The following is a 12679-nucleotide window of genomic DNA, read 5'->3' on the forward strand; positions in this document are numbered from 1 at the left end:
TCAGGACCCTTTTATATCCTTAAAAATTACTGAGGTTTATGTGGGTTATAACTTTTGATATTTACTGTATAAGAAATTTAAACAGCAATTTTTAAATGTTTATTAATTAATTTGAAAATAATGGTGCACACTACATGTTATAGAAAAAACTGTATTTTCCAAAACAAAAATTTAATGATGAGTATTGTTTTACAGTTTGTGGAAATCTTTTTAATGTTTGGCTTGACAGAAGACAGCTGGATTCTATCTGTTTTTGCATTCAGTCTGCTGAGTATGTTGCTTTGGTTGAAATATATGGAAAACATCCCATCTCATACCAAATATGTAGTTGGAAAAGGGAAAAGCGTTTTAAGAGCCTTTTAGGATAATTGTGGATACTCTTCTTTGATATTACACCAAAACTCAGCAATGTTAATTTCTTAAAGGTGAGTTGCCGTGGAGATTCAGAAACCATGATTGTACTTTGTTTGGCTCCAGTCTATTGGCTTCTCATACACTTTGAAAGAATCTTTTAACCCATGCATGATTTTATAACATCATACATTGGTCAATTTGGAAAATATCAGTTTACTGAGTTAGGCATATCTTCCAACTATCGACACAAAAATCATGTTCATTAACACTACCACGGATCTTATCCAAAAAGGCTTTTTAAAAGTAAGAGAAAGCTATCAGGCTCACTGTGGCAGATACAAGTTTTCCAAAATCCTAATTATCATTTGAAATCCCCCAATTTTATCATTGGCAACAAATACTGTCAGTTATTTTCCTTGAAGTGACAGGCTCACTTGTTATTCTTGAAAAAATATTTGTCCTTTATCCAGGTCTGAATAACCATATAGTTTGTTTATTAGCTGCTCTTTGAAGTATAGTAAAGTGAAGTAAAGTGAAGCTCTTTGAAGTGAAATAAAAATGGTGTTTTTTGGGAAAAAATAGCTAATTGAGTTTGCAGCTCAAAGCATGATACGTCTCCGTTTGAAACAGCACACTTCTGAACACAGAATTGCTTTGTGAATACTTTCCATTTGGTTATACAGAAGAATAAAAAGACAAGAACTCAAGGGTGAAGATTTAATAAAATTAATCATTTGTACTCTTTCATCAACACGTTCTTCAATAAAATTGACTGTTTTACTATGTGCACATAACGACGCGGTATATATGGTGCTAAGGTGGCATTAGTTTTACCCTACCATTGCGTTTACACCGTTAGTGCAAATATAAGCACAGTGAAAAAGGCACATGTCTTGGCTGTTAAATTGTTCTGAGACCAATTGTGTTTTTTTTAATGTTTTTATTTATTTTTGAGGGGGGGGCGGGGTAACAGAGGATCTGAAGTGGGCTCCACGCTGACAGCAGAGAGCCCGATGTGGGCTCAAACTCACAAACTGCAAGATCATGACCTGAGCTGAAGTCACAAGCTTAACTGCTCAACCGACTGAACCACCCAGGCACCCTGAGACCAGTTCTAATGTGTGTGTGTGTGTGTGTGTGTGTGTGTGTGTGTGTGTGTCTCTCTCTCTCTCTCTCCCTCTCTCTCTCTCTCTCTCTCTCTCTCTCGAAGAGGTGGTTTCCTATACATACAACCAAGCGATTCTTGGGCACCAGCAGGGTATCCAAGAATTCAAGTCAATTCTGACACTATTGATCCAGAGATAGCATCAGGTTAAGGGCTCAATCCCATAAGACTGCCCCCTGGCCCCCTACTTCAGGCACCAATCACAAGTCCCAGGCTGTTACCTGTGCTTCTGACCAACTAGCTGCAGATGGAGGTTGCAATGACTCCCTCCCACTCAGAATGCTAATCACAAGTCCAGCTTGTACCTATACTTCTAACTGGCTGGCGGTAAATCAGACATTCCCACGAGGTTTTACTAATTTGCTAGAGAGGCTCACAGAACTGAGGAAACATTTATTTTTACCAGTTTATTAAAGGATATAGCAAAGGAGATCAATCAACAGCCAGGTAAAGAGAGACATCGGGCAAGGGATGGGAAGAGGGCGGAGAGGGCACGGGATTTCCATGCCCTCTACAGGCGTGCGACTCTCCTAGCATTTCTATATGTTCACCAACCTAGAAACTCTCTGGACCCAGTCCTTTGGGTTTTTATGGAGGCTTTGTTATGTAGTCGTGATTGACTAAGTCTCTTGCTGTTGGCTGATGAAACCTTCAGCCCCTCTCCCCCTTCCTGGAGGTGGGGGTGGGGCCAAAAGTTCTTCCCTGCCCTTTTGTAGACTCCCAAAGTCACCTTAAATAACATAACAAAAGAAAGATAGTTTGGTTGGTCAACCTTATCACCAGAAATTATAAGGGTTTTAGGAGCTGTGAGGCAGGAACTGTGGACAGAGATCAAAATACAATACTGGGCATTTACCCCCAAAATACAAAAACACTAATTTATGGGGCTCCTGGGTGGCTCAGTCTGGCTCTGAACTGCCAGCTAGCTCGGAGCCTGAAGCCTGCTTCAGGTTCTGTCTCTCCCTCTCTCTGTCCCTGCCCTGCTTGTGCGCTCTTTCTCAAAAATAAATAAACATTAAAAAACACACATTAATTCAAATTGGGGTTGTTTTTCCCCTGAGGGAGAGCATAGGGGAGGGGCGCAAGAAGGAGGGGAGAGAACCTTAAGCAGACTCCACCCTCAACACAGAGCTGCCCTACCTGGGGCTTGATCTCGTGACTGAGATCATGACCTGAGCCAAAACCAAGAGTCACACGAGGGGCGCCTGGGTGGCTCAGTCGCTTGGGTATCCCGACTTCAGCTCAGGTCATGATCTCACAGTCCGGGAGTTCCAGCCCCGCATCGGGCTCTGTGCTGACAGCTCAGAGCCTGGAGCCTGCTTCAGATTCTGTGTCTCCCTCTCCCTCTGCCCCTAACCCACTCACATTCTGTCTCTGTCTCTCTCAAAAATAAATAAACATTAAAAAAAATTTAAAACAAAGAAGAGTCGCACGTTTAGCCATCTGAGCCACCCAGGCACCCCCCAGAAACACTAATTCAGAGAAATACATGCATTCCTATGTTTATTGCAGCATTATGTACAATAGCCAAGATATGGAAGTAGCCCAAGTGTCCATCCATAGATAAATGGATAAAGAAGATGTGGTATATACACACAATGGAATATTATCCAGCCGTAAAAGAGAATGAAATCTTACCATTTGCAACAACATGAGGAGAGCTAGAGAATATAATGCTAAGTGAAATAAGTCAACCAGAGAAAGACAAATACTAAATGATTGCACTCATGTGAACTTTAAGAAACAAAACAAATGAACAAAGAAAAAAAAAAAAAAGACAAACCAAGAAACAGACTCTTAATTGTAGAGAACAAACTGATGGTTAACGGGGGGGGGGGGGGGGGCGGATGGAACAGGTGACAGGGATCACTTACTGTGATGCTGTGATGAGCACTCAGTATAGAATTGTTGAATCACTATATTGTACACCTGAAACTAATAAAACACTGTATGTTAACTATAATGGTCATCCCCCATTTGGATGGCCAAATATATACTTCTTGTAAATCACAGTATCACAGTTACTACACAAATAGTTTTGATCTCATGGATCCCTTGAAAAAGTCACAGGGGTCCTAGGCTTCCACGGTTCACTTTGAGAACTACTGCTATAAGCTATTTGAAGGTTAAACTAATTATTCAGATGTCCTTCTTCAGTTCCTGCTCCAGGATTTTACACAGAGCAGGTGCTTAAAGAATATTTGTTTAGTGAATGTGATATGACATTTAAACAGGACAAAACTTGGTGAGTAAAATAACGTAGGTAGTCTTGAATAAGCAGCTTTTCCACAGTTGTTGAGGATAAGATGGTCAAATGAAGTATTGATGATAATGTATTTAGTAAATACAAATTATGAAATAAAGAACGAAATATGAGGTGATATTAAAATCAGGATTAACCTGGTTTCAGAGAAGCACAGGGAAAGGACACATGCATCCAAGTACCTACGGAGCCAACAATTCCAGCCTTGTTAGGCTTCTGTTAAGGAGTCCTCTAGTTTTTGGGTCCTTAAATTTGTAGTGGTCTAAGAAAGGATCCTCAAGTCCATGGATTTGATCTGAAAAGCAAACATGTCATTTAAATTTCAATGGGTCACTGCTTGATCTAGTAAAATCTTTTCAAAAACGGTTACAGAAGGTGAATGTTAAAAACAAGTCACTTTTTATGAAGAATAGTAAATAAAAGTCTTGTGTTCGTATAAACTGCAGATCCAGGTAGGTAGTTTTAATTGAGTCATTTTCCCCCTTTAAGGGAGCCTGTCTGATGAATACTCTATTGTGATTGTGGACTATTGTTTTCTCCTTTTGTTTGGGGCAGAGAATTGGGTTCTAAAAACAGCACGATATATCCTTTTCTTTTAGTGTAGAAGGAAGCCTCAATCCATCTTGCTACTTTGATAATTTCAGTTTGCTAAATAAATAGTACTCCTTTTGTTATCTGGTGATTTGTTTGTAACAGTCTATTTTTGGTTTAGGGCTAGGTTGTAGGAATGGGCTGTGACATTGAAGGTGGAAATGGGGAAGAACAGTACTCATTCTTCTTAAACCTTGCAAGTCTTTCCCTACCCACCCCCCATCCTTACTTTTTAAAACCTTTGACTTTTATCTCAAGTAGAGATTGTAAGAGATAAGCAAAGGCATTTCTTTTTTTTTTTTTTCAACGTTAATTTATTTTTTTGGGGACAGAGAGAGACAGCATGAACGGGGGAGGGGCAGAGAGAGAGGGAGACACAGAATCTGAAACAGGCTCCAGGCTCTGAGCCATCAGCCCAGAGCCTGACGCGGGGCTCGAACTCACGGACCGTGAGATCGTGACCTGGCTGAAGTGAGACGCTCAACTGACTGCGCCACCCAGGCGCCCCATGCGAAAGCATTTCTAACAATCATAATAGTACACTTTTTGGTTTCATGTTAAAAGTTACTGGATTTACTTTAAGGAGTTTCTTTAAAGATCTTGTGAATTTACCTTCTGTCCTTGAAAGTTCTTGATTCAAATTATAGTGGAGACTATGAAAAACTTGGGTAGGATAGGCCATTACCTAAACTTTTGTCATTATCATAGCTATGTAACAAATGTGAGAGGATGTAGCTAATACAGGGGTTGTGTTACTATGTGAGCTACTTCTGTGGCGCTTTTTGTGGTAGATGTCATTTTCTGGTTAGAATCCATTTTAGGGGCACCTGAGTGGCTCAGTCGGTTGGGCGGCCCACCTGGGCTCAGGTCATGATCTCACAGCTCGTGAGTTCGGGCCCGCATGGGGCTCTGTGCTGACAGCTCAGAGCCTGGATCCTGCTTCGGATTCTGTCTCCCTCTCTCTCTGCCCCTTCCCTGCTAACGCTCTGTCTCTCTCTCTCTCTGTCTCTCTCTCGCTCTCGCTCTCTCGCTCTCAAAAATTAAATATTAAAAAGATTTAAAAAAAAAGAATCCATTTTAAATCCACCAAGATGGAAAATACGAGTTCAGAAATTAATCTTATTTGTACATCTTTAAAGTCTACCATTTTTAAACCGACTAAAGGAAGAAGTCTGCTTTAAAATGGGGTTGCAAGTGGAAATGTAAAATGAGGCCATACCCCAAATAATTTATATATTACATGGGACAGATTTAATTTTGAGCTGTGTGCAAGGTACAGATTAGAATGTTTGCTGCAGATACTTTATGGAATATAGATTTCAAGTTTTTATTTGCTTGTACAAATACACATGAAAACCCACTTTCAGAACCTCTGCTTTAAAATTGCCCAAGAATGTTCTCACTTATAAAAGATACATTTCTCTCTTTTATCCTCTAGTATCATATTCCGTTTAAGTAGTTTGAAGAGATCGGGGTTAAATACTGCTTTGGCGTGACTTCTGTAGCTGCTGCTTTAAAAGAATTTTGAAATACTTCAGGCATAAAGAAGGATATAGAACAATATAATGAATACAATGTACCTACTACCCAGCTTAAGAAATAAAGTATCATAGGTATTATTGAAGCCTCCTGGACACTCACTCCTTCATCCTAGACCCCGTCCTTCCCAGCTTCGACCATTATTCTGAATTTGGTTTTATCATTCTCCCGCATTTTAAAAACCTTTATGTGTTGTATCCATGGAAAAGACATAATATTTATGTGTTTTCAAATTTTACACAAGGAATTAATCTTTATTGATCGATGTAGTTATAGTGTGCTCATTTAACATGCTGTAAATATTTGATTTAATGGAGTTGTGAAAGTAATATGTGATCTTTGTAGAGAATTTTGAAAATAAAGTACAAAAATGAAAATATTTGTAGCCCTGCCATCCAGAGATGCCACAGTTAATATTTGGGTGTGTTTTGTTTTGTTTTGTTTTTCCCCTTCCTAATTAAGTTTGTGTATTTTTTGTTACCTTTTAATATATAAGTAATACAGTTTTATTGATTACACAGAATTGCAAAACAGCCACATAAAGGCTGTAACTCCATTTTAGTTGCTTCTTTGCTGGAAATAGAAAATGAATGAGCATTATATATTAGACATATACCTGGTAAATTTACTGTTTATACCAAATATTGTGGCATATTTTTTAGTATAGAAACACTGTATAAAGGCATCTGGGAGCACCTGGGTGGCTCAGTTGTTAAGCGTCTGACTCTTCATTTCTGCTCAGGTCATGATCTCACGGTTCATGGGTTCTAGCCCCACCTCAGGGTGCAGAGCCTGCTTGGGATTCTCTCTCTCTCTCTCTCTCTCTCTCTCTCTCTCTCTCTCTCTCTCTCTGCCCCTCCCCTGCTCACTCTGTCTCTGTGAGCATATTTTAAACTTACATGAGAGATTTTTATACTGAGCAAATTTACTGGATAAGTGATGCTTATCTTTAAACGTATTCTTAAACTTACATGAGAGATTTTTATACTGAACAAATTTACTGGATAAGTGATGCTTATCTTTAAACATAAGTACTGTTTTGGTTTTAATCATTTTTTATTTTAAAAAATGAAAAAGATGAAATACTTGGTTATACATATAACAAAATAAGGACAAAATCTATATGAGGAAAATTATAAAACTGATGAAAGAAATCAAAGAAGAACTAAATAAATAGAGATAGATTCCGTGTTCATGGATAGGAAGACTCAATATTGTCAGGATGTCATAACTTGATCCCACAGGTCCTGTCCCCATGCTTTAATAAAAACACCTTTTGATCTATAGATTCAGTGCAATCCCAGTCAAAGTCCTAGCAAGTTATTTTATGGATACTGACAAACTGATTCTAAAGTTTATATGGAAAGGCAAAAGACCCCAAAAAAGTAACACAATATTGAAGCAGAAGAACAAAGTTGGAAGACTGATACTACTTGACTGACTGTAAAGCTATAGTAATCAAGGCAGTGTGGTATTGAGGAATAGACAGACAAATCAATGGAACAGAATAGACAGCCCAGAAATAGATCCCCATATATATAGTCAACTGATCTTTGACAGAGGAGCAAAGGCATTACAATGGAGCAAAGAGAACCTCTTCAACAAATGGTGCTAGAACAATTGGATATCCACATGCCAAAAAATGAATCTAAAAAAAAAAAAAAAAAGGAATCTAAACACAGACGTTACACCCTTCCCTAAAATTAACTCAAAGTGGATCATGGTCCTAAATGTTTTAAAATATAAAACTACAAAAATCCTGGAAGATGACATAGAAAATCTAGATGATCAGGGTGCCTGGGTGGGTCAGTCGGTTAAGTGTCTGCCTTCAGCTCAGGTCATGATCTCGCGGTTTGTGGGTTTCAAGCCCCACGTGAGGTTCTGTGCTGACAGCTCAGAGCCTGGAGCCTGCTTCGGATTTGAGTCTCCCTCGTCTCCCCCTCCCTCACTCATGCGCGCGCTCTCTCTCTCTCTCTCTCTCTCTCTCTCTCACAAAAATGAGTAAACATTTTAAAAAATTAAAAAAAGAAAATCTAGATGATCAAGGGTATGGTGGTGACTTTTTAGGGACAACACCAAAGGCAAGATCTGTGAAAGAAAGAATTGATAACTGGTACATCCATACAATGGAATATTATTCAGCACTCAAAAGAAATGACCATCAAGCCATGAAAAGACGTGGAAGAACCTTAAATGCATATTACCAAGTGGAAGAAGCCAATCTGGAAAGGTTACATGCTGTATGATTCTAACTATATGAGATTTAAAAATTTTTTTTTTCAACGTTTATTTATTTTTGGGACAGAGAGAGACAGAGCATGAACGGGGGAGGGGCAGAGAGAGAGGGAGACACAGAATCAGAAACAGGCTCCAGGCTCTGAGCCATCAGCCCTGAGCCTGACGCAGGGCTCGAACTCCCGGACCGCGAGATCGTGACCTGGCTGAAGTCGGACGCTTAACCGACTGCGCCACCCAGGCGCCCCTATATGAGATTTTAGAAAAGGCAAAACTATGGAGAAAAGAAAAAGATCAGTGGTGGAGATAGGGGGAATGAATAGGCAGAACACAGAAGACTTAGCGTAGTGAAAATACTCTGTATCATATAGTGATGGATATGTCGTTTGTCTAAACCCATACAATATCAAGAGTAAACACTAAGTAAAAAAAACCAAAAAACCTTTTTTAGGTAGGCTCCACGCCCAACACTTGAACTCAGCACCCTAAGATTTAGAGTTGCATGCTGTACTGACTGAGCCAGCCAGGTGTCCCAAAAATAAGTCTTAAAGAAAAAGCGCCTACAATGTGTATTTCTGTACAGTTTAAACCAGAATACTATGTACTCTTTATAATTTTATCTTTTCTTGGCAACTCAATTTCACTGTGGAATGCACTGATTACTGAACTGTATTGGAACTTCTTTTGGCCTCAGTGCCTCTGTTTGAACTCTTGTGCACTTTTTAGTTGAACTTTGTTAGCAGTGTTGGGAAAGCTGTAACAAGCAACATCATCTCTTCATGAGATGAAGCTGTCCCACCCCCGGTTTCTTCAGTCTTTCTTACCACCATACACTCCATACACTCAAATGTATTTAGCACTGTATAACTATTATAAACTATAAGCTATGTATACATTTTACATATAAACCATATTTTAAGAATAAATATATATTATATATAAACTATGAAAATAAATATCACATATATGTTACTATTCAGCATATGTAACTCTAGGCTATGGTGATTTAGGATTAGAGGAACTCCTGGCTGTGCCTGAAAGTTCCTGTCCCCCACCTTTACCCTGATTTCTTATGGGAACATTGATTTTTGACATATAGTTAAAAAACTAATATACTTCATTATTTAGATCAGTTTTAGTAGAAAAATGGAGCGGAAGGTATAGTAAGTTCCTGTATACTCCTTCGCCACCCCATCCTTCTATTAACATCTTGCTTTAGTGTGGTAAATTTCTTACCGTTGATGAACCAATATTAACGAAAGGCCATAGTTTACATTAGGATTCACTACATTGTACAGCCTGAGGGTTTGACAAGTGTATTATGATGTGTCATCCATTATGGTATCATACAGAATGGTTTCAGTGCCCCCAAATCCCCTGTGGTCCTTCCTTCCCTTTTTCCCAACCCTAATCTTTTTACTGTTTCCCTAGTTTTGCCTTTTACAGAATGTCATATCGTTGGAATTATTACAGTATGTAGCATTTTCAGATTGGCTTCTTTCACTTAGCATTGTGCCCTTCAGGTTCCTCCATGTTGTTTCATGGCTTGATAGCTCATTTCTTTTTACTGCTGAATAACACCCATTTTCTGGGTGGACCACAATTTGTTTATTATTCACCTATTGAAGGATATCCTGGTTTGGCAGTTATGAATAAAGCTACTGTAAACATTAATGTGCCAGTGTTTGTGTATACATAAGATTTCGACTTATTTAGCTAAATACCAACAAGTGTAATTGTTAGATCATATAGTAAGAGTATGGTTTAGTTTTGTAATAAACTGTCAAACTGTCTTCCAGAGTTACTGCCATATGTATTTTAGGTTGTTCATGTTTTGTGAAAAACACATTACTCAGATATGTAGAATGCTTGTTCTGTGATAGGATAATGCCCTTATACGCAGGTGAGGTCTGTAGGGCCGTCTGTCCCTCCATCACACCAGCTCGTGGTACTTTGTTCTTGTCTGCTTTTTGTTTTTTGTTCTTACCCTCTTTGCCTTGCTTTACCACCTCTGCGTTAGCCCGGGAATCCAGAACTACACTTGTTAGAATAGCACACAAATTTAAAGGCAAAGTAAGTCAAAACTAAAATCCTTTCCCAGGCTCTCTTGGCTGTATTATGGGTGACTGAGATTACAGCATTCAGTAAAGGTGTTGTTACATTATCGGTTTCACTTTACATAATCTTCAAAGATGAAGCAGTGCGTTAATAAAACCTGCTCTCCTTTGCAGTTTGTTACTAAGGAAACTATAAAATGTTTTAAGACTATGATAGCAGAAGAGTTTTGGTGTTTTCCTACATTTCTCTAGGAAAGCCTTTCAGTTTCTGTTACAGTTCTCAGAGAAGACTAACCCTTTGGTTAAAGCTAGTTTTATACTATGTGCATGATTCTGTTTGTGTGTACATTTGTACACACCCCCAAATGCAGTAGAATTATAGACCAAAAAATTATATTCTCCCAATAAGTGAAGAGCAAGGACTGAATCACAGTTTATTTGGGGTATGTATCCATTTCGCCTGGGACAGCCTCCCTGATATAGTCCACGGTGGACCCCATGGTGCAGAATCTGTTTTTTGCTCCCTTAGTTTCTGCATACTAGTTTGATGTGCCCAAGCCCACTTCTCCAGCGCCCCCAAGTGGTTATGTGTGCTTTGCATGCAGGTATCTAGTGACGGGAGAACTTCTGTTTTCTGACAACTCACTGTCTTCACACCCCTGTTAGATAAACGATCTGTTAACCAGAATTCTGCCCTTCCTACCCTAACTTCTGGCCTGTTTTTTCTTATTGGGGCCATACACCCCATTTATAATTCCTCTTCCTTATGACAGCCCTTTAATATTTGGGAAGTCATTTTCCTAAAGCCCTTTCTTCTCTAGACTTAGACATCTCTATTTTTTTTCAACTGTTTCTTAAAATATTGGATTTTTCCGCATCTTTAAAAAGTAGAGTGCCCACTTGTTAGGATGAACACTGGGTGTTACATGTAAGTGATGAACCACTAAATTCTACTCCTGAAACCAATACTATACTGTATGTTAACTAACTTGTGGTCAGGCTGATGCAGAAACCACCTTTGATTATCCACATTTATATGTGTTACTTGTCCTATGTTCATTTCCATACTAAGTTTAGTGTGAACCAAACCCTTGAATCTTTTTTCAAGTTTGTTTGTTTGTTTGTTTATTTTGAGAGAGAGAGAGAGCCCCAAGCAGGCTCCATGCTGTCTGTGCAGAGCCCAACACAGGGCTCAGTCTCACAAACTGTGAAATCATGCCTGAGCCAAGATTGAGTTGGACACTTAACCACAACCACCCAGGTGCCCCAGCACCCCAGAACTTTTTTTGTGTATGATAATGATACAAGTCTTTATCATCCTATGTTTTCCTGCAATGATTTTTTTTAGACCAAAGTTCAGAATGGTATGTTTATCCCTCTTAAAATACCTCCTATGAGATTTTGTTTATTATTATTTCTTTTTAAGGTATCTATTTTTTTTGTTTTTTATTTTATATTTGAGAGAGAGAGAGAGCACACGAGCAGGAGAGAGGCAGAGAGATGGAGACAGAATCTGAAGCAGGCTCCAGGCTCTGAGCTCAGCACAGTGCCCCATGTGGGACTCGAACCCACCAACCGTGAGATCATGACCTGAGCCGAAGTCGGACGCTTAACCAAATGAGCCACCCAGGAGCCCCTTGTTTATTATTTTTAGGCTGTTGAGAGTCTATGGAATTTGATTTTACCCTTCAAGGGTGGACTTCACTATCTCTTGCATCACTAGACTTGCTACTTGACCTTCCTACTTGACCAACATACCTTTTCTGACTTTTTAGTCTCAAACTGTCCTGTTGCTGCCTTGTTTCCACTTCTTTATCTCAGTGGCAGATTCCAGTTTCCATTACTTTGATGGATATGTATGGCTATACATGACCCTCAGTAGAAAAACACAGTTGCAAAGCCACTAAGTTGTGTCTTGAATCATGTTGAATAGCAAGAACCTTTATGTTTCTTTTTCCTTTTTGGACATTTATACATTAATTTTTATTTTGCGGTGTTCTTTTGGTATTTTGGAGCCAATGGGTCTATCTTTTCCACTTTCTGTAAACTATTCTGTATGTATTTAAAAAGATAACGGCTCAGGGACTATGTCTGTCATGACTAGCAGATAAAATGACCCTGGGGCCAGTCTGTAAGGCAGAGGCCTTAACAGGAAACTAATCCTTGGGGTCAGCTTCTCAGCTGCACAATGGAAGACTTGCATTAATCAGGGAGTTTCCACTTGTGCTCTGTGGAGTCCTAAGGAGCCTCAGAAAGCCTTGCAGGAGATGAGGAGGAGGATGAGTGTGTATAGCTGTCTGTTTCCCAGCTCCTTCAATAGGAGAAGTTCTACTGTTATCCTATGTTTTCAGGTTCCACGTAGGATTCTGCTTAAAGAATTCCCACAGAACCTCATGCAGCTTTGACAGTCTAGATTGTGTCTTTGTGACTTCATGAGCTTGGAGGCCATCCTCAGATTTTTCCTTTGGTAAAGGG

At 39.3% G+C, this 12679-nt stretch overlaps 1 protein-coding gene and 1 long non-coding RNA gene across 7 annotated transcripts in view; one reads left to right on the forward strand and one right to left on the reverse strand.

Annotated features, from left to right (window-relative positions):
• Positions 1–12679, forward strand: part of NRF1 (nuclear respiratory factor 1) — a 145864-nt gene that overhangs the window by 15931 nt on the left and 117254 nt on the right. The gene's annotated exons all lie outside the window — the stretch shown is intronic.
• Positions 1494–9444, reverse strand: LOC123384026. Its single transcript, XR_006594558.1, has 3 exons — positions 9384–9444; positions 3394–4077; positions 1494–2249 (listed from the first exon to the last, which is right to left on the reverse strand). It is a non-coding gene; the product is annotated as an uncharacterized LOC123384026 (long non-coding RNA).

The sequence above is a fragment of the Felis catus genome, chromosome A2 (assembly GCF_018350175.1).
Source record: "Felis catus isolate Fca126 chromosome A2, F.catus_Fca126_mat1.0, whole genome shotgun sequence".
In the NCBI taxonomy this organism is placed as follows: domain Eukaryota; kingdom Metazoa; phylum Chordata; class Mammalia; order Carnivora; family Felidae; genus Felis; species Felis catus.